The sequence below is a fragment of the Miscanthus floridulus genome, chromosome 17 (genome assembly GCF_019320115.1).
Source record: "Miscanthus floridulus cultivar M001 chromosome 17, ASM1932011v1, whole genome shotgun sequence".
In the NCBI taxonomy this organism is placed as follows: domain Eukaryota; kingdom Viridiplantae; phylum Streptophyta; class Magnoliopsida; order Poales; family Poaceae; genus Miscanthus; species Miscanthus floridulus.
In genome coordinates this window covers 47706350-47732393 of record NC_089596.1, presented here as the reverse complement: position 1 = coordinate 47732393, position 26044 = coordinate 47706350, and the positions used below count along the sequence as shown (strand labels likewise).

The following is a 26044-nucleotide window of genomic DNA, read 5'->3' as shown; positions in this document are numbered from 1 at the left end:
TTATTTTTTCCTATAAAGACAAACTCTCCCAGTCTCCCTTCTCCTTCCTCTCTTTCTTGCCCCTCGCTTTTCTGCTGCTGCAGAAGGTCACGTGGCTCCTGGAGTTGCCTCCTCACCCCCCATGGAGGCGCCTCCTCACCCATGCAGTGGGCAACGCCTCAAGCTTTGCCCACATCATCACCGATGTAGGTGCCATGTGCATGCGAAACTGACGAGCATAGGAGGAGAGAGAGAAGGGAGGGTCTACTTTTCAAGGAAAAAAATTGAAGCGTTAAATATAAAAATACATGTCACGCTAGCCTGTTATATCAGCAAGAAATGCCCACATGGCTGACATAGACTTATGGTGCATCACTTAACAAGTTTAGCGACCTAAAAATGTATTTTCAAAGTTCATAGACCTAAATGACACACTCTTACAAGTTTAAAGACCGCTGATTCATTTAACTCTTTCTAGAATATATACTAGAAGGTTGTCGATACATTGATGAGAGGAGGAAGGGGAAGGGGCTAGGAAATCTAGCCGGAGCTAGCCTCGAGCTGCAGTGCCCCCCCTTCTCGCAGTGTTCGTCGTGATGGGTTTTGTAGCGTGTATTTCTGGTTCCTATCTCCTTGGGTTGAAACACATACTTCCTTCCTTGAAACACGGTTTGTCCCAAGCCATTTGTGCAATATCTATAACAAACTTGGGACTACCTGTATCACCAAAGCTAATCAAGAAATGAAAAGAAACATAATCAGTTACACGCCTTCCACACCGAGGAAACCAGGATGCTCGCCGTAGCTCTTGCTCCGCGCTAGCGTTGGTGCGTAGGGCCTCTCTCCTTCGTCTCCGGTGCATCTTCCGGTGATAAGAAGAGAGGATCTCTCTTTTCCATAGTTTTATATCTAGTTGCTTAGGGTTTAGCCCAAATAAATCTACCAAAAAAATCATATGATTTTTAGTCAGGATCTTGTTTCCTACGATGACTTCCACAATAAGATCGTTATTGCAGGCGTCGAAATCTCATCGTTGACGATTGCGGAGAGGAAATCAAGGATTGGTGGTAATGAATCTACATCCAATGTTGTATCTGACGATGCAACTGCCAATATTCTTTCATCGATTCAGATGTATTTTGGACTGGTTCTAAAATGCTGGATCTTGTGGCATATCCAATGTTTGGGAGTTGATCGTTGGATTCAACATAAAGACTACAGTTTGGCTCTGACGTTCAACAAGGCTCTGTTCATCTAGAGCATTGGTTGCGTTGAGGAAAGCCACTAGGGAAAAAGACAGATGGAAGAACCTAGATAGAATATTATGTATTTTTTATTTCAGAATTTTTCTTGTGTAATTCAACGATGTATTGTGTTATGAGTCTTGTAATCCCCCTTCCCTTCGCAAAAAAATGTATCACCAAAGCTAGTCCATGATTTGGAAGTTGTAAATTAATCCACCAGGATCTTCCAACTACCTACCTACTCTGCATGTCTTCTGTGCCAGGATCACAATTTAAGATGATTATTATGTGGTCAATTAGCTTGAAAATAGCTGCCTCTATCCTCTAATATAATATAATATAATTTTCCAAACATGTCAAGGGATTTAGCTATTATTTATGGTAAAAACATAATACAGTTTGAGACTCAAAGTTCATATTCACAAACTTGACCAAAAAAAGATAATGTTACCCACGTTGTTAAATAGAACATCCCTGCCATTCAAATGCATGATTACATCCTTCAAAGTGCACTTCCAACGATTCTTGGTCCTTGACACCTATTATCATTGAAGAGGATGTAAGACAGTGGACTGAAACTAGAGGGAAACTTAAGCATGGATAGCAAATATTAACTTAAACGAAGTGCACCTACTTTGTCAAATTGTGCAAGTACAAGATGTTGTTAGGTTCATCCTCCCCTTGCTCAAGGTCATCTAACTTGTCGTCGTCGTCATCGTCTTCATTAAGAGGAGGCTCATCATCATCCTCATCTCCAGCATCATTTCTTTGTTTTGGTGTTCCAACAGCAGGTGTAGGAGCTCGATACTCCGCTAATAAACATAACAAAAATATGTATAAGTAACACAAAATAATGATTCAACAATAAACATAAAATTGCACAGTTTGATGACAATTTACCAGATTCTCTAGGGGTATTATAATATTCAGTTGGAGCTCCTGGAAAGAAAAATTGCTGGAAAAAGAAATATCACAGTAAGTTTGTACTGAAATATCTATGTGAACCCATTAGTTTTAGAATAATACATCATTGTAGTCATCTTGAATCCCATCACACTGGGGAATAACTGGAGTGATTGTCTTGGTTGGTGTTTCAAGCTTGTTGATGATGGAACTCCAAAGTTGGTTTGCATTTTCCTGAACACTGATTAACAGAACTGAGGACTTAACACACAAGATATTGAACATTCAAAGAATTTTCATAAACAGAGGAATACTACATAAATCAATTAGATGGAAAAAAATTAGGTCATTCTAGTTGGACATACTCAATATATTCCATTATGATAGAAACATATTCTTAGCTTACAAAATGAATGATTTAGTTACTTCTCCAGAGGACCCGATCGTTAAATGTTAAATATAAAGAGGATGCACACTGCACTAGAAGTACAAGCTTTACAACTGTGTTAGTGTCTAAATTGGCTATACATGACAGCAACAGATTTGAGTGAGCGGTCAACTAATTAATGCACAACAAAAGCTGACTCAGGAAGCTAGACTAGCTCAGTTGGTCAAGGGGTGGATGCATACCCACGCTACCCAGGTTCAAGTCCTCGTCGAGGCTTTGGGTGCCTATTTTCTTCTTAATTGAATGCCACCTAGTTCCTCCAAGGTTGGTCTAGTTTTTTTTAAAACAATACTAACTCCATTAGACCATACCAGATATCTAATAGCTACTAGTTGTGTCTTGTTGTACTCACATCACAAATACCGTGTTAAAGTATGGCATGCCATGGATTTAGTGTGCAAACTATGGGAAAAACATGGATGTATGATTGGTGGGTCAGATGCAAAAAGAAAGAGTGGAACACCAAAGTTACTTGTATAAAACAAAAACTAGACATATTCCATCCTAAATAAGGCATGGCTATGAACCGAAAACTCGTTTCATTGTAAACTGGGGGATGAGGAACAAATCCTCAAACTGTGCAACCAGTCCTAGCAAGGCTAGCATAGCACTAAATAACTCAAGGAAGCACAGACATTGAATTGAATTTATCACTGATAGTTACCTTTGACACAGCGAATTCTACTATCTGATCAGCACTTCCATCTTGCTGTGGTACAAAAGAACCAGAAGGGAGCTGACCAGGATACTCATCTGTCGGTGCAGAAAGTGACCAACTAGTGAATATTTGTAGTTTTGCTGTACGTTGTGATAGGAGGTGGCCTAGCACTCAATGACACAGGATTTATACTGGTTCAGGCAACGTGCCCTACGTCCAGTTGGGGTGGGTCGGTGACTTTATTCCTGAGCCCAGGTGCTCGAAGTTTGCAGTGGGGTTACAAACGAGAGGGAGAAAGATGGGGGTGTACAAGAGGCTTGGTTGGCTCCGGTCGGAAGGGTCGAGAGCGATGGGGACTCCGCTATGAGCTAAGCGGGTGCTTGAGGTCTGAACCTGGCGGTTCTGCGGTTGTGAGCTATTGGACTAATGAATCTAAAGGAACTGAGCTTGGATGACTCCATCTTTTTGTTGGAGGAAGCGCACCCCCTTTTATAGATGAAAGGGAATGACTTTACAAGTGAGAGGGTGAGGGTACGTATGCTGCCGAGCCTTGTTGCCCACGCCTACCAAGCCTTGTTGGCCACATTGGCGGGTACAAGATAGTGGTAGGTGCCTACAACACTGTTGCTGTCGCTGTAGAATGTCAGATGCACATGGGAGGTCGTGCTGTCTTTTTCAGGGATGGTGGACGTCGGTACCTGCAAATACTGTTTGATGCCTAGAGGCATGGGAGGAGTCGCGCTGTGTTCACTCGGTATGTTAATCCTAGTGCCCATACCGCTATCGATGTCCAGAGACACGGGGGGGGGGGGTCTTACCGTATGGGAGTTTTAGCGGCCCCTATAATACTGTAGAGGGAGATGTCGACACCTACAATACTGTTTGTGTCAGGTGGCTGTAGAGTACTGTTCTGTGCAGGGTATGGTCCTTGGTATAGTGGTTTTGACTTATGAGCCTTGCCTTGCCTTTCTCCGCACGTCTTCTGGTTCCAACCAAGTGGGCGTCCCCGGTTGGATGGCTCCAATCGGCTCTGAGTGCGTCGGTCAGAGAAGAGCGGTGAGTAGGGTTCCTACGAGCCCCGGTCGGAGGGACGCGGGGTCGAAGTTGGAAGTAGCGCTTTGGGCCAGGCCTTCTGATTGGAGAGGGCGGCTAGAGGCCTAAGCGAGTGCTCCGATTGAAGTGGTGGGCCCAAGGGGTCGATGAGCGGGCGCCACTCCTTTCAGTCCAGACCTTCCGGTCGGTGACTGGGCCGTCCTTCCGGCCTGTTGTTTTTAGGCTCATGGGCCAAGTCTTGGTGTGGAAGCCGGTCCCCGAGGGACCCCAGGTTTATGAACCCGATAGAAGCCCCCGAGCCCCCGGGCGTTTTGGGTTGAATCGTTCTGGGGATTTTTGTCTTGCCGACGAGTGCGCGCGAGCGCACCTGCGGGTGTACCCCTGAGCCCTCGGGCGGTTTGGGCAGAACTATCTGGGGGTGTTGTTCTGGTGGGCGTGTGCGCATGTTTTTAGTCTGAGATGGAATTTTGTCGCCCGAGGCGTCGTTGTGCAGCTGAGGCAGTTTTTAGTTTGTTTTGAGAGATTGGGTGAGAGGGAGCTTGTGGATCCCGGCGTCGGTGCGCACCATGGGATCGAGCAAGAGAGTCAGTCAAGGGTTTTGGATGAGTCAGAGCTCACTGATCCTGGCATCGATGCGCGCCGTGGGATCGGGTGAGACAGTTAGTTTCGGATGAGATAGAGCTTACTGATCCTGGCGTCGATGCATGCCGTGGGATCGAGGGAGGTAGTTAGTTTTGGACGAGACAGAGCTCCTGATCCTGGCGTCGTTGCACGCCGTGGGATCGAGCGAGTCAAAGTCATGTTTGGACGAGCCAGAGCTTGCTGATGCTGGCGACGATGCACGCCGTGGGATCGAGCGAGTCAAAGTCATGTTTAGATGAGCCAGAGCTCGCTGATGCTGGTGTCGATACACGCCGTGGGATCGAGCAAGTCAGAGTTGTGTTTTGGATGAGCCAGAGCTCACTGATCCTAGCGTCGATGCGTGCCATAGGATCGAGCAAGTCGGAGTCGTGTTTTGGACAAGCCAGAGCTCGCTGATGCTAGCGTCGATGCGCGCTGTGGGATTGAGCAAGTCGAAGTCGTGTTTGTACGAGATAGAGCTCGCTGATGCTGGCGTCGATGCACGCCGTGGGATCGAGCGAGTTGGAGTCGTGTTTTGGATGAGCCGGAGCTCGCTGGAGTCGTGTTTTGGATGAGATAGAGCTCACTGATCCTAGCGTCGATGCGCGCCGTGGGATCGAGTGAGGGAGTTAGTTCGGTCATGAGAGAGCTCACTGACCCTGGCATCGATGCACGCCGTGGGATCGGGTGAGGGAGTTAGTTTGGACAAACCCTGGCATCGGTGCACGCCATGGTTTTGAAATGGTTAGTTTAGGGGTCGGACGAGACCGAGACCATGGGTCCTAGCATCGGTGCGCACCGTGGGACCGAGCGGGTCAGAGTCGTGGATCCTAGCCTCTGCGCAGCCTGGGCGACTGAGGTAGTTAGTTTTCATGTGAGTTCAGAGTCACGGTCCCTAGATTTTTGGAGCGCAGTCAGAAGTGAAGCCGTTACGCGAGTTTGGAGTCACGGTCCCAAGCCGTAGCCGGATGTCGTAGATCCTGTCGATGCGAGTTCGAGGGTCGCAGTCCCAAGGTTTTTGGAGCATAGTCGGAAGTGAAGCTGTTACGCGAGTTTGGAGTCATGGTCCCAAGTCATAGCCGGATGTCGTAGATCCTATCGACGCGAGTTTGGGGCTGTGGTTGAAAGGATCAAGATGCCCAAGAGGGGGGGGGTAAATTGGGCTAATTCTAAATTTCTTTGCAATAATTAAATCCTATAGTTAGGCCAATTGACCCCTTGTGCCTAGAAAGTGTTTCTAAATGTTCTACCGCACAAAAGACTTGCAACCTAAGTTCCAATCCTACTCTAGCATGTCAATTCTATGAATGTAAAGACAAGAATTGAATTGCTCAAAGTAAGTGCTCAAAGTAAATGGTCAAAGTAAATAGAGGAGGAACATGGTGATGTTTTGCCGAGGTATCGGAGAGTTGCCACTCCCCACTAGTCCTCATTGGAGCACCCACACAAGGGTGTAGCTCCCCCTTGATCTACGCAAGGATCAAGTGCTCTCTACAGGTTGATTCTTCGACACTCCGTCATGGTGAATCACCCACAACCACTCACAACTTTAGTTGGGTCACCCACAAGCTCCGCCGAGGTGATCACCAAACTCGCAATCACCACCAAGCCGTCTAGGTGATGGCGATCACCAAGAGTAACAAGCATGAACTCTCACTTGACCACGACAAGCCTAATGAGAAGGTGGATGCACACTTTGCTACTCTTGATCTTCACTAATGAGGGCTCTATTTGGGATTATCAAATCTCAATCACCTCACTAGGACCTTGCTCTTCTTGGCACTCACAAACATAGTTTCTTCAGCTATTGGAATGAGCAAAAGTACCCCCACACACTGAGCGGAGGTTGTATTTATAACATCGGCTAAAAACGAACCGTTATGTGCCTCTACGGGGTGACCGGACGCTCTGGTTAGTACACCTTAAACTCCAGTGGTTAAGTGTTGACCGGACGCTGGCAGCGTCCGATCAGCACTGACCGGACACGTCTGGTCATATTTTCCCTTCACTGGAACCTTACTGATGTTGACCGGATGCTATACTTCCAGAGTCTGGTCACTTGCTGAGAAGTGTTCGGTTAGTAGCCAGAACCTAATCAGCGTCTGGTCAGCATTGACTGGACGCGTCTGATTAGGATTCTCCCTCTCTGGGACCTTACTGGAGTCAACCGGACGCTAGCCCTCAGCGTCCGGTGACTTGACCTTGCAGCGTCTGGTCTCTTCTAGACGCTTTCACCTTGGTCAAATGAACTGACTGGACCCTGAGCCAGTGTCCGGTCACACCGAAGCCAGCGTTCGGTCAGTATTTGACCCTCCATTCACTTCCAACTCTCGATCATATGTGAATGAAGATTGCTCCATTGGATCAAAGGGTTGTTATGGAGCTACCTAGTGCTAGTTTTAACAAGTGTGCACCACACCTAACTCACTAGACTCACCAAGGTCGAGCTACCCGTTCATACCCCCTTTAATAGTATGGCCAAAGGAAAAAAACAAAGTCCTAAACTACTCTAAGTGTCTCTCCAACTCCAATCGACACTTAGAACTAGTCCATCCTTAACCTTGTCGTCCATCCTTTGAAAACTAAAATAATTTCCATCGTAGGGGCATGACAACCATAATTGCCCAATCGATCTCCATTACCGTGACCTAACTCAATTGTTTCTACATAATACACATTAGTCACAGTAATCATGTATTGTCATTGATCACCGAAACCCAACTAGGGGCCTAGATGCTTTCAATCTCCCCCTTTTTGGTGATTGATGACAATACTACCTCGAGTATGTGAAAGAGATGAGGTTTTTAACATGCTTGGTTCATATAAGCTTTTGGCAATAAGAACAAAGGTGTTAGGCAAGCTTATATGACCCAAGCCATCATGATGTACTCAAAAGATATGAAATAAACATGAGTACAAGTAATGAAGCTCATTTGCATCGGAGTAAACATGCGGAAGCAAAGGAAAATGAGCATAGCACAAGTGATATGACATATAAAGAATTCAAAGTAGAGAGCACACATGTCACATATCACGATCACGTAGATATCACAGTCACATAAATATAGTAGTAAACATGAATGCATAATGTATCACACACATAAAAACTCCAAGTGTAGTAGATAAGCTAATATAATAACTAAGCTCCCCCTAGATATGTAGCTCCCCCTAAGCCTAACATACTCGAACCCTCTCCCCCTTTGGCGTAAAACACCAAAACCTAAGGGTCAGGTCGGCGGGGCTGTAGCAGACGAGCCGGACGCCTGAGGTACGAGGAGCGAGGTGGAACTAGGGTGCCATCATCGTCTGATCCTAAGCTCTGAGTAGTCTGAACCCTCTGTAGCTGGTAGTGATGCTGAAGCAGTCTAGGTCGGATCAGGAACTGGTGCTGCTGTTGGCTATGCTAGTATAACTGAAGTAGCCGGCTCTAATGATGCCATTGAGGAGGGGAGTGTCTCTGTCGTTGCTATGATAGGTGCAGCCATAGAAGGACCTAGAACATGCAGGTATGGAGGAGTGGGCTACCCTATCAACTCACTGAAGGAGGCTCCAAGACTCCTGAAGACTGGAGTGTCTGGCTCAAGCAGCGACGATGTCCATGCCAGGTGTGAAGCCTGTCTAGGAGTGGTGTGAACTAGCGGGGCTACCACTAGCAAAGCGAACCACTAGGACACCTACTTTGTCGGTGAAGCATACTATGCTTGTGGCTGTCCCTGACTCTAAAGCCCACTAGGCTGTAACTGCTAGAGTCATCGAAGTGGTGGCAGGCTAACCAAGCTAGGGCGAAGCCTGTGGCAGTGGTGCCCCAATCGCTGTCACTATATGCTGCATGAATCCAAGAAACTGCTGCTGCATGAGGATTTACTGTTGATGCATAGCCTACTGCTGCTGCTATAGAGCCTATGTCTGCTACTGAATAACTAGCTGCTATCGCTAGAACTTGTCCTACCTGAGTCTAGAACTGAGCAAATGTAGCTGCTGTCTCCTGAGCCTGTCGTGCCTGGTCCTGCCTCATTCGCTCAAGTATAGCTAGAAGAGTGGGGTCTGTCTGCGGGGCAGGTGGCGCTGAACTAGAGCTACCGGCCTCAGCATCATGTTGTCGTGGAGGCATCTGTGGAATGGGCTGGTAGTCATCATCAGAACTATCATTGGGCTCGCTAGTGACCAACCCCTCCTGCTGAGCAAGCTTCTCCTCCTCTGCGGCTGCAATACCCTTGATAATATTGTCCTACTAGGCTGTAGTCTCTGGCACCTCTAGACAACAGCACGACTAACTAGGTGCCTATGGAGTACTGTGGTGGATCATCTGAGTTAGGTTATAAGTAGGGAACTCTATCGTGGCACCACTATACTCAGCAATTATGTTAGGTGACCTAACTATAACTGCTCTATAGATAAGGAATGTGATCCAGTGAGCATAGGGTAGCTGCCTATGACCTCTGAAGCCCTCAGCTATAGTGTCCTCCATCTCTAACAGAAGAAGATCCCAAATATAAAAAAACTGTCTACTACATCAGAGAGTTGAGAAGCCATAACTGTATCCGAGTCAATCCCTCTCTATATCCCATCCTACGGAAGTAAAGTCCTCCTCATGATAGCCTTAATCACTCGAGCAGTGGGAGTGAGATCACTGGGGTTCCTCTGCGACCCATCGCCAAAGGGCTCTATGAAGCAGTGATGAACCAAGTCTGTAGGAGGTACCATACCATCATGCGGGTGTCTAGGGGGGTGCAGGTCTATCCATAGCACTACCTCATGAAGCCTGACTGGCTGCTCCTGAAAGCCTGAGAATCTCCCTAACCCTAGTGCTCAGTCAACCGATAGTCTCTACCACCGAATGCAAAGTGAATGAACCTATGCTAGGGGGTCAATCCAGAGAGATGCATAGAACTAACGAACCCAAGATGGAACATATAATCTGGTCTGTCCAATCAAATCTGTTCAGCCCCTGATAGATATGCAAGGTAGGGGCGAATGTGCTCTCCAGCTACTGCAACAATAGACTCGATGTTGCACACCCTCTGTGATCTAAAAACTGCTCCGCTGTTCAGATAGGCATTATAGAAGTCCTCCTGTAGGGGTGTATAGAATCCCTCTGATGCTCTCTCATCCTTCCTGGGTGGAAACCACACCTCAAAGTCCATGAATCTTAGCTACTGCACCTGCTTGGCCGTGGTGGTCCTTAGGTCAAGATGGGTCACTAGAGGCGGACCCTGTGGATGAGGCGGTGGACGAGAACCCCTCCGTTAAGTGTTGGCCCTTGGCGTGACTGGCACACAAGTATGACTAGAGCGGCGTAACTGTGGTTGTGGTGCCAGCTCTGTCTCCTCGGCCTGCTGGACCTGCTCACCCTCCTAAGACTGCTATGCTGGCTTTGGCTCCTGAGTCTGCTACACTGGTTGAGCCTCCTAAGTCTGCTGTGCTTGCTGAGGCTACTGTTGTGGCTCCCCTTGAGCTGAACCTCATCAATGGCAACACGCCATCCTCCAATCATGAGGGTCCCAGCTGGACCACCATGAAGGTGCTCAACTCGCTCAAGTGAAGCCATCGCTTCAGGTGAGAGCTGATCAGCAATCCAGACTCCACTACGAGCACCTCCTCTCTCGGCACGCTCTGTGGCCTCAGCAACTGCGGTGGCTCTTGCTGTATCTACATCTAGATACTTGTGCTTCCTTACTGCCAACTTCTTTGTTGCCTTGCCTTTCAGATCTGCAGGCTAGCGAGGCAGGGGCCTCGGATCCTCGTCATCGGGATCACCTCCGACATTCTTCGTATGAGCCATCTGATGGATCAAAGAAGAATCAACTGCCGCTGACAAAGATCAACTGTCACTTTCGAGGCTTGGCCTCGTTCCATACTCGTGAGCTTGGCCCCGAGTTGACTGACAACTGCCACTGACACCTCAACGGAACCGACTCGCTGCACGATGGAATAGATAGGATATACATATAAATATAATATATCTAATAGATATGAAACCCTAGGAAGCAAGCAATTTAGATATGAGATTGAAATGGAGGCTTGCTACCCGTTGAAACGGCGAAACGGCGAGAAGAGGAACGGATCGGGGGACACTGAATTAGCTAGGGTTAGCCAAGCGCAGGAGGCTCTCCAGTGAGGAAGAAATGTAGGCACTAGGGTATGGCAGTGGCATTGGAGATCCAATGGTGGTGCTACTGCTGTGAATCGGCAACAGCTAGGGCAGTGGAGGCGCGGTGGTTTTGCTATGGTGGGACTTGTGGCGGCGAGGGGGCAAGAGCAGCGGCGACGCAGGGACAAGAGCAACGGCAATGCATGGGCAAGAGCAGCGGTGGCACATCGTGATGCGGTGGTGTGCGGGAATAGTGGCGTAGGCAGGCATGCGGTAGCGCGGGGACAAGGGCGCTGCGCCGGGCGATGCACGGGCGCATAGAGGTGCTGCGGCGGCGGTGTTCGCGTGGGAGGCGGTGAAGGCGAGCATGGCGGCTAGGGTTGGCAGGCGCGGCTCATCCGACGGCTTAGGGAGAGGTGGCGATGCTGATGCGAAAAAACATGGCGGCTCTCGATATAAAGGGATCCCCCATGGATCAGAAAAGGAAACAGAGAAGAGTCCTAAAACCGCATGTTATCTACTGACCGGACGCTCTGGTGGCAGCGACCGGACGCTGCCACCCAGCGTCCGATCGATTCCAGAGAGGTCCAATTCCTCTGGAATCGTGACCGGATGCATTCGGTGGACACCGACTGGACGCAGCTAGAGTCCGATCAATACAGCCTTCGTCTTCTTCCTCACGACCAGACACCGAAAGCCTTCTGACCGGACGCTGAAAGCCAGAGTTCGGTCACTCCTTCGCAGCAAGTTCACCTCCTATGAACTGACTGGACGCTGGACTCCAGAGTCCGGTGTAGTGTCCGGTCACTCTTTCTTCAGCAAATCTTCAAAGTCCTTCATGCTACCTGTTCCCAATCAAGTCCCAACTTGAATAAGATCCAAATAAACACCAATTGGGACTGATGTGAGTGACCTCTCTCAAACCCTCAAGTTTTTCAAAATATTTTGCCTTAGGCTATAATTCTTTTTAAGAAAATAGGCAATAAGAGGGCAATTTGAAGACAAACGACAAAACAACATTCATGCATATGCAATGCAATACTTGTAAGTAAATCTAGTTGCTTGTCAAGTTTGATCCAAGGTTAAGCTTCTTCACACGCTTTTCGGCGGTTATCTTAACCATGCTAGACAAGCCCTATATGTATTACGAAACATTAAACATGTTGTATATTACAATGCAATGCAAGGGACAACACAAGATCAATTTTTAGTGAAGTTACTAAAATCAAGCACATTGAGCTCATTTCGCAATCTACAAAATGTTGCCTCATCTAGCGGTTTAGTGAAGATATCCACCAATTGATCCTCGGTCCTTACACCTTCTAGTGATATATCATTTCTAGCAACATGATCTCTAAGAAAGTGATAGGCGAATATCTATGTGCTTGGTGCGAGAGTGTTGAACCGGATTATTTGCAAGTTTTACCGCACTTTCATTGTCGCACAATAGAGGTACTTTATCTAGAACTACACCATAGTCTAGCAAAGTTTGTTTCATGTAAAGTATTTGTGCACAATAAGCACCCACGACAATGTATTCTGCTTCAGGCGATGGACAAAGCCACACTATTTTGCTTCTTGGAGGACCAAGACACAAGTGATCTACCAAGCAAATGGCACCCTCTGGATGTGTAACACCTTTGGTGTTTTAAACCCTAAAATATGTCATGTCATCATATGCAATTGCACATCATTTTGGTGTTAGTAAAAACTTTGATATGCATTCACTAAAACAAGTTCATTTTTATGGTTATATGTGTTGATTTGTATGGATGAATCAATTTCAAAACTTTTGTATTGAATTGGAATTCCGAAAACCCTAATTTCTAGCGTTTAATTCTACACTAGAAAACCTAATTCAAAATCTAAGTACATTTTGGGGTTGAGCCTAAAAGGAAAAGTGTAGAGCTTGTCAAGGTGTACAAAGTTTATTTTTGGAGTTTTCAAAGTTGTTATATAAAATTTGAAGTAATTTGAAAAGGCGATAAGTTCTTGAAGTGTCCCCTTTTGATTTTAAAGTTACATTTTAAAATGTAGACATAATTTGAGTATGGTTGTTAAAGCAAAGTTGTAGAACTTTGAATTTGGAATAACTTTTATTTTTGGAGATTTTTGAGTTACCATACAAATTTGAGAGTAATTTGAAAAATGTATCAAGTGGCAATTTGGTAAATATAGTGAACAGTGCCAGCGGGCGACACCTCACTATCGGTGATCTTCCACTGTGTTCCAGTCGCGCCTGCGGCCACCTCCGACTTTGCGCTAGCATGGGAAGGCTACTGCGTGGCTTCTCCTTGCTTCCTAGCTGCACTATAAAGCCTACGCCATCGCCATTCTTCTCCGTTCCTTTCCCCTGTTTTTCTCGACGTCGTCGCTCAGCTCCGTCGAGCTCGTGCCGTCGCCTGTAGCGTCCACCTAGTCGTAGCAAAGCTAGTCATAGCTCCACCTACTCCTTGTGAACCCAGCTGATCGGTTCTAAGTGCCTGATTTTGCTATGATACGCTGCTCACCGTCGTTCTTCCTCGTGGCCGGCATCATCGCCGTCGAGCTTGCGTCACCGTGGCCAGCACTCTACGGTGCGTCTCTGTCCTTGTTAAGCATGGTTCCATCTTCTCCATGTTGCCGTGATGCTCTATGTCTTGTTGGATGACCTTTTCATCCACTGCAGCCACCGGAACGCCACCTGTCGACGACAGCTTGCTCCGCCGTGTCTATGATGATCGCCGACAAGCCTTCCTATTGCTCCTTCGGTTCAGCCATCAGCTCGAGCGTGTTTGGGGTGAGCTACTGAGTCTTCCCAAGTATTTTGTTTAACCGCTACTGACCTCACTTCATTGGCATAGCATAGCCACACCGCCGTGTTTGCCATGGCCGGCGTTGAGCTCGGTTTGAGCAGTGACTGGTGCAATTAGTGCCACCAATAGGTGCGCCTTGCCGTGGTGATCACGTTGGTACCCTCGCCATGTGGCCGGAGACCTCACCGTCGACGAGAAATCGCCAGGTCAGCGAGCTTCGCCGCCATGGTGAGCGCAGGGCACTATGCCGACAAGGGTGACCCACCTCTCAGTGACGGTTTGAATTAGAAATGGAAATTTTTCTTTTTCAGAAAATAATGAATAGTGTACATTTTTGTTTATTTTGTATAGAATTAAATAGAGCTTCCAAAAATTATGAAAATTTTTGTGTGACCTCTACTGAGATATAAACTATTTAGGAAAAAATATTAAATGATTACGTTTCAGTACATTTTGAATGTGATAAAAATTGCTCAAATTAATTAATAAATGGGTTTCCATGATTTTTCTAGGCTTAAATAATTATCCAAAAATTATGAAAATTGTTTTACCACTTAGTTATCATATGATGAGTCTTCACAAACAATTTTGAGCTCATTTGGAGAAAGTTGATTTATTTCATAATTATTAATTAGTTATTAATTAATAAAAACAAATAGTAAACCCTAATGACTTAGGTTTTGTTTGAATTTTTGGATTGAGTGATGACCTTGGGTCATTAGCATATAATGATCCTTGGCAATTAAAGTAAGTGTTTGAGTTTATGAAATGGGTTATTCAGTTGTTGGTTTGCAACTGTACCGCGAAGGAAAGTTGTATTCAAGTTACTAACTTTTGCATCCATCGTCAAGCATCATGTTTTATATCGTGCATCATATTAAACATGGCATTATTACTACGTGTAGTGAACGAAAGTGAGAACGTGGTAGTCAACCAAGTTGTTGAGGAAGTTAATCCACCTGTTGAGGTAGGGTTTGATATATGTGGAACATCCCCGGAACCTGACTTTTCCGACAATCAAGGCAAGCCCCGGATGCATTTAAACCTACCTTGTGTTTTACAAAAATTATATCGCTTTTGCTTTTAAATACTGCATTAAGTAATTAGGAGTTGAGTGGAAACCTAATTGGTGCATTACCAATCCTTGTTTTTCATATCAACCTTGTTACCCATTTTAATCCGTGAATGTCTAATTATGCTTAGCCATGCTTAGAACGATAAAAGTCAAGTGATTACCTGTCACCTGCGAGATAAAAATGGATTTTTGGTTATGACTGGTTATTTATGCTATGATGAGGTATAATCTTGTGGAGTAATAAATCTAGACCGGGTGGACTCGGTGTATGAGAGCCATAGGACATGGATGTCCTGTGAGCGGGTTCTTTCCGCCTGTGTCGATTAAGAACCTTCCGTTGTTGAATTGCATGAGGTGAGACTTTGTAGTACTAGCCGCATACTCTGGTAAGCCTTAACTCGGCTATTCTATTATGAGAATGGCTACTCGCACACTTGGAGTGGAGAGATGGCGAGAATAGCAGTGTACCCACGTGGCAATGGGCTGAATTGGTGGAGTACTGTATTCTCGGGTGGCGTGGACCCATTCTTGTTTTAGAGGATCTGAGGGTGGGTTGGTATATGTAGGTCAGGGACCTACATATGTCGTGTGGTTGTGGTTGGGAATCCCTAGCTGGGTTATAATCGGTTTGAATCGTCGTTGCTCCTCGGTTATGGAGACTCAACTCACTGTTCATCATCGTAGTTAATAAATGAAACTTGAGGAAGATTTGAGAAAGGGTTCGATATGAAGTTCATGATCTCAATATGGATCATGGCTGATTCATATATGATCATGATGAGGGTTATATGTTGAAAGAAAGAATATTGTTAGAGAGCTTTTACGCAAAATAACTTTGATTCTTGCTAAAGCCTTACCTTGAATCCCTAAGCCTGCATTCCTAAGTCTTATTAGTTTTTATTTCGGTTAAGTCTTGTTGAGTACTTTTATACTCAAGGGTTCATTAAACCCTTGTTCCAGGTGAGCCTCATGAGCAGGTCTACTTTGGACCATGCTGCATGACTGTTGTTCAAATCAATGATGATAAGTAAATGTGTGGCCCTTGGGTAGGGTACTTTCTTTGTGTGTCATGTTTATGTTACTAATGCCACTCCTACTACTATGGTTTGTAATAATAATCGTACTTAGTTTGTAAAACTTGAAACAACTATTTTATAACTAAGTTATTGTAAGACTTCCGCCATTTCACTTTGATGTAAATTAATGAATAAACTGTTGTAATACTGCAATGACTCTACAATGGATCCTGCTTGAAAAAATCATGGATGATTCGGGGTTCTCCGAGGGCACCCGACAGTCTTCTTAAGTTACCTGGGAACATATGCATAGTTGTCAGAGGTCATTGGACTAGTGACAGGTGCATGTGGGCCCTATAATTTAGGAGGTTCTGCCACAAAATGGTATCAGAGCGACCATTACAAAGGTTTTTGTAGTATTGTTTTACAAAACTTCAAAACAATTTGGGACAAATAAATTTAACATGTTAATTTGGTCCAAATTGCTTCCGACTTATCTTAATTCATTCTCGCCATTCCTTATTTGATTAAAAAGGCTTTGTATGGTGGAGTAGTAATCTTATTATGCCCTATATAACAAGAACTATTGTTTATATACTATAGGAGCTTTGATGTTTAAGTTTTGTACGGACGATTCATGCATCATAATTAATCCACTTGTTACTTACTTTCCCTCTTAGTCTGGGTTGAGTAGTGTAATCTATCCTTGCTGCTCTTTAGACTTTTATCTAATCATCTTACTATTTTGAAATCTTGCTTTCTATAGTATGGCTTGTACCAAGGTAACACCCTGTAAGTCCGTTGGACCCAAAGGAGTTCCTTGTCACTAGCTTGCCCCTAGGAGTGATGGTGCTAGCAGTAGCAGCTTTAGGCCTGATCCCTAGGCTGAGATACAGAGGCTTTCAGCAAATTTAGCATAGGCTACTAGAGATAGGACCTTGGATGCCATCTAGGTGAGCAAGTTATAGGATCAATTGAGGTGTCGCACCACCGCTCATAAGAACTATGAGCGTATGTTAGTTCGTATGGTGGAAGGAAGAAATGAAGCTTGGCATAGAGAAGATGTATCTAGAGCCTGAGCTCATGAGTTAGAGTTCTATGTAGAAGACTTAGAAGAATATTATACCAATCTGCATGAAGAAGTCCATAGGCTGAATAATCTCCTAAATCCAAATCTAAGAGCCTCAGGTAGATGCAATGGACCCAGGTGTCATCATAGCAGATGATGATGAACCTAGAAGAGGACGAGGAAGAAGATCCAGAAGAAGTAGTGATGGTCAACGAAAGTGATAATAAAGGTGGAAATGTTTCTGGAATGGATACCGATCACTGAGGTTTGATGTGATCGAGGAGAAGAGTAGAGTTAGTAATATAGTGAGTTCTAGTTAAGCTGGGTAGTCTTGCTTAAGTGCTAGACTTGTGTATAAATAAGTAAACCCAATGTAATGTGTTTGTAGTAAGCTCTTTTAATAGTTCAATAAATGATTGTGAGTAAAAATTTGGTTTGTCATGAACAGATGCGTCGTACACGGGGTTTCGACTATTCCTGGTTCTTCACAAGATGAGGATGGTATTCCTAATCCCCCACCTAGCTTCCACCAAATTTGGCTGATGCTATTGCGGCGCTGGTCAATGTGATAGTAGATAATGCTCGGTTGCTTCGGGAGTTAGCTCAAAGCAATCAGAATATGATGCAAGGGAACCAGTGGTTGTAATTATCAAAGGCAAGAAGCTACATATGTTGACTTCATGGATACACGACCACCAGTATTTACCAAGGCTGATGAACCACATTAAGCTGATGATTGGTGTAGTAGAACCACCCAATTTATACAAGATCAAGTATGGCTGTCCCCACTAACACGTTGACACACACATACTTTCACTCATATAAACCCGGTAGTCTACTGAGTACCCCAAAAGACCTCGGTAAATCAACATCACAACCAAGATCGCGTGATTAAGTAAATACACATCACATACACAGAGTTATAGCGGAAATAATATTACAAATGGATTCACAAACAATAGTAAAAGTTTGGGTTTCAAAACCGATTATTGAAAACAACATAGCTTTCAAATGATTACATTAATATTAGTTTTAAATACATTGCTAGCATAAGTGACATCATTCAGACAAAAGCATATAGATGAGAAGTAACTATAAAATCACCGAGCCCACCGGCGGTTAGCCACCATCTTCAACAGGCCGAGAACTCCACCTGCAACATGGTGGGATAAACCCTAGGTACTCGAATGTACTCAGCCAGACTTACCCAGTCGGAAACCAAAACAAATGACACCAAGGATCATGCATAGATTAATTTAGTGGATTTGGCTAGGACAACCTTTTTGCATAAAAGCTTGAGTAACCATTAGCATTATTCACCTGTACTAGTAGTGACTTTTAGCCATTACCTACCATCTATATTAGCACCTGTACTAATCAATCACTTGATTAAGTTGCAAACAATAATAACCATATCAGGTATTTCATGGCTCATTATCATTATCATCATCAATCATCCTTTAACCATATCTTTAAATTTAGTGAATCTACGTTGCCGCTGCTCAGTCAAGTTCTCACTATCCGGGAGAGACGGTGATTCGAATCGATTCCTATCTAGCTGGAGGGGTATTCCTAACACAAACCCTGCTTCCCTCGTCAGGGTCGCAATCAAGTCACCTTTGGTACAACTCAGGAGAAAAAAAAGAAAAGTCACGGGTCCTAGACAGCGCCGCATTCTCAAGGGTGACACTCTGCCAGGAAGTGTAGGACTTTTAAACACCTGAGCCCTTGGACTCACGCTAATGTCCCCAAGCACATCCTTACTTCCTCCAGAATGCGCACGTCCCCCCTGGTTCTCGGCCTGAGTTGAACTACTAGGCTTCGCGGTCAGGAACGACTTATCCGGCCAGCTAAGTGTTAGGCTACGTTCAACATGACATGACGACGTACAGCGAATCGGTCCTTAAATGACACAGACAGGGATAGATTCACACTCAAGACCTCCATGCCTTGTTGCTGCACTACCGTCATCCCATCCGGTCTCCATTCATTATTAACACATGGTTCTTTTCCCATGATAGCAAATATAGCCAACCGTGACCAGAGCTCATCCTATATCTCGCAGGTGACAGGAAATCACCTGACTTCTACCGGTCTATGCATAGCTAAGCATCATTTGATCCTACACTTAATTAGGATTCATAGGATTTTATCTGGACAAGGTAAGGATATAATGCAACAATTGGTTCCAACCAATTCCTATACTTAATGCATCATCAATAATAAAAGATACTCAAGATATTTGTAAAAACATTAGGAGACTTAGAATGCTCTAGGGCTTGCCTGGGATCCAACACTAGGTTAGTGTTTGTTAGATGACACTCGCTTGGCGAGCATCTTTCGTCCTAGCACTTGTCCAGTCCTTCCACCTTCGGGATAGGTCCACCATACATCGTCTTCGGGTTCGGCTCCAACATCACATCCTTCACGTGGTTCATCTAGTGTACCTAAATGAGATGCAAGATGCATGTGTATGAATGTGATGAATGGTAACACAAGATGCATCACATAAGCATTCAAGACAAACACAAGATTATGCAAGACATAGACACCAATAGCTATTTAACTAACATCACACAACTACTATAGAGAGCAAGCACATCAAGCATGACACAAGTTTAACAAGGTCACAAGTATCATAACTTGACCATCAACAAGGGCATAAGCCACACTTAGCAACACATGGTGTAAACAACTACAACTAGCATATGTCTATTTCTGGACTGGAAACAACAGCTTCATGTTTGGATCATAACTAGAGTTATACAAATCCAATAGCCATGCAACAAGATATTCTAAAAATCTTATGAATTTTTCTACAATTCATCTTTAATCATCTTAGCATGATTCTCATGTTAACTAAGTCAAATATACCCATTTATAGAAACTGGTCCACAATTGACAAAGAGCAGCCATTTCTCAAACCCAACTTTAAATAGGAATAACTCACAAACTACTTGGCCAAATGACACCAAATTTTAACAGAAGCTAGATACATGAATTATCTACAACTTTTGTATAAACAAGTTTCACAACAAAGTACATTATCATGAAGAACTTTGCGAGGTTCCCAGATCTGTCCATAAACCACATTGGCTAGAAAATAATTATTAACTTATGTTGCAAACACATAATTGGGCAAAACCAACTTTACCAACATTTCACACATGATTAAAGAACACCAGAAAGCATGGTGCTCACCTCGAAATAAATTTTCTTAAAGCATTTCTTAATTTATTTAGACATCAAGGTGTATTTATGAACATATACCACAAATGCACAATAAATTCTACAAAAATTACAGTAGCTCACATATCCTCTCAATAGTCTATTGTACAAATTTCATACCATTTGCATAAGTATAGATGCCTCTATGAAAAAGACAATTTGCTATTGCAAGAAATCATGTGAGAGCGAGATAAACAAAAACTCACTCATACTTCATCGAATACTCATGAAATTTTTACCACACATCAACTATCACATGAGTAGCATGCCACAAAAATTTCACTTCATTTGGAGCCCTAGATCTGTAGTTATGGAAAATAACAAATTCAACTAGCATTACAACCTTACTGCACAAATCTATTTTTGCATCCAAAACTTTAAACTAAAACATGTGATATTATAGATCTAATGCATAGAAAATTTCACAAGGATTCCAAAAAGTACTCATTTACTATTTTACGATATTTCTACTAATTACTATGAATTTTCAAACATGATCATCCAAATCTGCCAAAATCAAAAGAAAAGGGATGTAGATCTTGCATCGGGGTCCCTGCAGAAAATATAATTTGAACGTCAGCAAAGATGTCCTTTAGGCACTATTTAAATGAGTCATGGCTTTGCACTTAGACCCTTCGCTTTTCTTGAATTGATGCGCAACGTCCCTCGTCTTCTTCAAACCGAACACACGAGAGACAGCGGGAAGCTACTGACCATCAGGACCGGCCAGCGGCTGCATCGGCCGGCTGCGGTTGCCAGACAGGGTAGGACAAGGGTCGGCCAGCTCTGCCATGGCCGACTGTGACCTTAGCCCGGCCGGCTGGAGCTAGCAGCAGCGTGGTTACGGTGGTAGTGGCCCAAGGCGACCGTAGCTAGGTGAGGACGAGCGCGCTGAGGCTTGGCCGGCCGGTTGAGAAGGAGGCTGTGGCTGTGCCGGGGCCCTGGCTCGACCAGCAGCTGCACGGCCGCAGCCAACGCGAGCGGCAGTACACGCGGCAGCGGCGCGTGGCAATGGTGGCTTGGAGAGAGCAGGAGAGGGAAGGGAAAGGGAGAGGGAGAGAGTGGAGAAGGCGGGGTGCTGGTCCTTTACATGTGCACGGCAAGGTGGTAGCGATGGCAGCACAGACAAGCCACGCGGCGCGAGCAGTCTGCATGGTCGGACATTGCTGTTCATCAAATTCAAATCCCAATTCTACCTCAAAAAGGCGACTGAACATCCATCTTTGTCCTTTCATATCTCCTAATACGTTTAGTTTAGGCACAAACGGTAGTAACAAATGTTGTAGAGCTATATGAGGACTACAACTTTGTTTAAAGGTTTTTGGTCTAACTCGGATTATATTGGAACATAGAGAGCTTCAAAGTAGGGCTCACGAAACTGAAACTTCAGTTTTCAGTTACTCAGACTTAGCAGATTTTTCGGACTCTAAAAACGGCAGTAGATTCAAAGTTCGAGCCTCAGTTTAATTGCTTACAAGAAGATCTAGCTCTTAGGTCAAAAAACAAAGTTTGTTCTACTCCACTCAAACTTCAACTTTTATTTAGGTTCCACTGCCATGCAAGCAATCTAAGTGATTGGTCAACATAGGTCAAACTGACATCACGATAAAGCTTAAATAAGAGTTTTAGACCGATTGAGGCATTTTCTTGATATCTGCTCAACATGAACCTTTCATAACTTTTGTTGTAGAGTTCCTCTAGAGTCATTTGGGCAAGGTTGCAAGGTTCGTTTACTAACCATTGTTTCCATTCACTTAACAGTGCAATTCCAACAAAGATACTGACTTATCATTTCATGTGACTTCTTGATTCCAAACTTCATGAAACTTTTCCATGGATCAATATAGATGGATATTGATGTGAGACACATGAAAGAAGTACATCCAACATTACTCAAGCATACTTTTTGGAAAGGGCAACATGTAAGCAATGGTGCATGGTCTAAGTTTAAGTGGTGGCTCATTTTCATATGTTTGACCTAACATCTCCATCACCACTTAACATGTCATGGTTGAGCTCAACTGGTAACAAACACATGGGGTGATATAGCCCTCCCCCCTTAAAGGAATTGCGTCCCGAGATTCAGGACGAAAGACTTTTATGGAAGAGAGACATGTTACCAGTTTCCAATATTAGCGATAGCTTTAGGCTACATAGCTTCAAGCATCAGAGGGACCAAATTGGTCGAGACAACTTTCTATACTTGGTCTTTGTAGTAAATTTTTGTCAAAAGGATTTCGTTGATTGGCTTCCCTAAAGCATTGTTACATTGGGAGGAATCCAAGATAGCACTGTCCTGCGTACTTCGTCCTCGATGTACGAAGAGTGATACAAACATAGACTAAATACTTTTAGCATCTACTTCCCTAGTGGATATAGCATAGACCATATGGACTTTGCACTAGATCATAATCTTCTGAAGGATACTCGTTGCAATGGTTCCATGTGTGTAGTTCTCTTTCTCTGATAACAATATTGTATGTTCTGAGTCTGCCGAGTGAGTGGTAACATAATAGCTGACTCTATTGGCTCAACGTTCTTGATGATCATTCCTTAGGGAGCCTTTGGATCCAAGTTGCAACAGTGATCTGGGTTGAATCTGATGCAACCTCTTAGGGTAAAAACACATATAAGGTACCAAAGGCATGTCAGCATTGGAGAACCATTGACGCAGAAGGATGTTAGCAAGGCTTGGAGGACAACACAAGTTGCAAGTAATCACGAAACTAGGGACTAGTTCACTACCAAGCAGGTTGAGTACAATTTGCCTTCGTGGTGTAGTTGCACAGCAAGTTGGGTTGACTTGTATCGTAGCAAAACCAGCTTTCTTAAACTATATTTGACGTCGAGGCTTCCATTCTTAGGCCAATCAATATCTCAAAAACCATAATCCAAAAATCTATGGTTTGACACCTTTTCAATTACTTTCGAATTGCAAGGGCACAATTTGACTTCTAGAACACCTTGACTGCTCACGCATTGCTGATCTAAGAGGGCAAAAGCAAGGCACATAGGGGTGCAATTAATCTTCTCAAGAGTAAGGAGGGTTGTCTAACAGCAATACACCTACTAAGTTGTAATTTCTTGGCATGAATTACAAACACAACCGTCTAATGCAAAGGATGATCGCAGTCACAGCGAAATTGCAGATTCTGTACCCTTTTGTTTTCTATTCATATCTCACAAACTACTGCTCCAATATGCACAACTTTTGGTGGGCATGTATATCCATGGGTCTTCTAACTACTCACCAAAATTCAACTCAACCGGACACCGTTTGACTATCCAAACAATTCATCTACCAAAACTGCTCTGTTCTGAAATGGCAGCAAACCGAGCTGACAAGACATCTCTCAAATCCGATGTTTTACTTAACCAATACTCAAACCAACTTAATACATTGAAGGGTCCTAAGCGAGGAATGAGATCACCAAGTTTGGGGCTAATCCAACCACGTTTGAGTCACTAATTGCCGGCTTGAAGATAACCAATTTTAGTGTCGCAAAAGCTGGACAGATTTCTTGTTCTTCCTTTTCTTTGCTTCACACATTGAGGTGTGTGTTCTATACTCTCGATCTCTTTGTATAGCAGCAGCAGCAGCAGCAACTCTTTTCTCTGAGGATGTAGACTAAGGTTTTCCATATGTGGTTCTCAGGAAACAACTTAAATCGTTTGATTTAGACACCAACTTGATGACGCACAAGCATTGGACTTGTGGCTATGTTTTTAGGACACAAAGCATCCTCTTCATGGAGGGACTGTCCTACAGAGATAAGGAACCATTCCTATATATCCTTCGGCACTTCGTCCACTAGAGTTCGGACACAATGTGTTAGTGGCATCTAGGGCACAAAGATGCTGACTGAAACTAGGGATGTGCTTTCGCTAGCTCCTTACGTAGCCGATACAACGTATTGTACTATCTGTGTGATTGTCCAAGATGGAATTGACTTGATAGCACAGATTTTGGAAAACAAAGCAGTAGTTGCATTGCTAAACGGCTTGTTGTTTCATTACTTAACATTGCCCTGCGAGACATGGCCTTCATAATTGGCAAAAAGTTGTCACCTAGCTAGTGGTTAAGCTTCCGACTAGTAACTAACACTACTACTAGTAATGATTTTACATAGTGGGCGAAATCGGTTTTCCGCGGTGGGCAAAGCTGTCCACCGTGGTTCAAAGGCCACGGGAAATCACTGGCTTTACCAGTAGCGGGCCAACTTGCCCACCACAGTTAATCGATTAACCGTGGCGGGTAGGTTAGGATGCCCGCCGCAGGTTAATGGTTTGGAAAAAAACAAAAAAACCCTAGCGAGCCCAATTGAGCCCATCACCAGGCCCAATCGAGCCCACTGCCAGGTGCATCGAATCTGCTGCAGACGCGCTCGCTGTCGTCATCCTTGTGTGTGGATCTTGCCGGCCTCCGCCTCCTCTTGCTAATGGAGCTCGTAGACCTGCTCGCGGTCGTCGTCCTTGTGCATATGGATCTCGCCGGCCTCCGCCTCCTCGCGCCGCCAGAGCTCGCGAACCCGCCTGGACCAGCCACCGTGGTGGCCGAGATATCCTTGCACCAAATCTAGGCGGCCCAAGGGAAGGCAGCGGCGCTCCTAGACCGGACCTGCATGCATATATAGGGGAGAGAGTGAGGGAGTGGAAGAGAGGGAGATGAGGAGCGAGGGCAACCTACCTGAGTTAGGGGAGGCGCGACGCAGAGGATGGGGAATGGCCACCGCCGCGCCGCCACTCTGGTGGAGCCGGATCTGGTGGAGGCGCCACTAGGAGAGCTGCCGTGCCGCCATCTGCTTCGTGAGGGAGGGGAGGGGAGGGGAGCAGGGGAGGCACCATTAGGTGGACGGAGAGGTGGAGGCCCACCACCGTCTAGAGAGTGGAGGGAGAGGGGAGAGGAGCACCACCGTCTAGAGAGTGAAGGGAGTCGGGCGAGTGTGGTGGGTGAGTGGAGGGAGCAGAGTGGGAGTCAGAGTGGAGATGACCTAAGTCTGCTTTATATACTAGCCCTGGTAGGAAAACATATATGGGCTTTCACCTAGGGCTCTGAGCTGGGCCGAATTTACCATGGCGGGCCTTATACTATGCCCGCCTGTGGTAAATTCGATTTACCGTGGCGGGCGTCTTAAGATACCCACCACGGAAGACGCCCGCCACGGTAAATCGATTTACCGCAGGCGAGCAAAAGTGCCCGCCGCGATAAATAAAAAATGTTCCGCCACATGGTAAATCATGGAATTTACCATGGCGGGAAAAAATTGAGCCCGCCACTGGAGGCCTCCGGGACACCGTCGCGGTTAATCAATCCTGTAGTAGTGTAATCAGTTGTCTCTCCACACTAAAAGTTCTAAATCTTCACTCTTGCCAACCATAGTTGTGATTGACGCATAATAGATGGTCGTCATCGAAGTCAGCAGATAAGGGGTCACACTAAAGATGGTTGATCTCGACTGTGCGATCCGCATGCACATAATGATCGAGACTTGGATAGCCAGGTCATAATCATAATGTGACGTTCGATTCTTATCTGACTAACAACTTGTCCAACATTAAGTGTTGTGTGCCTTTCTGATCCAATGAGAATGACATAAGTTGCTCACTAGATGACTGACATCATTATAGGAACAACCAAGTGGAGTCACTTGTCTACCACCTCATGTAGTCTGTTAATGTTTATGTCAGTGACTAGTTCTTCAAAGGTTATCCTTTTTGTGACTTCAAAAGGAAGCTCTACTACTTTCGATCTGATATATGGATCTTCGATAAGATATGGAGAGATAACCAAGGAAGAGCTCATGTGAAAATAACACATCGGTGCAGTTCGGCAATGGATCATGACTAGAAACCTCGATACCAGC

At 44.9% G+C, this 26044-nt stretch overlaps 1 pseudogene; it reads right to left on the bottom strand.

Moving 5' to 3' along the window:
* Nucleotides 1-1642: 1642 nt before the first annotated feature.
* Nucleotides 1643-26044, bottom strand: part of LOC136515617 (uncharacterized) — a 60870-nt pseudogene continuing 36468 nt past the window's right edge.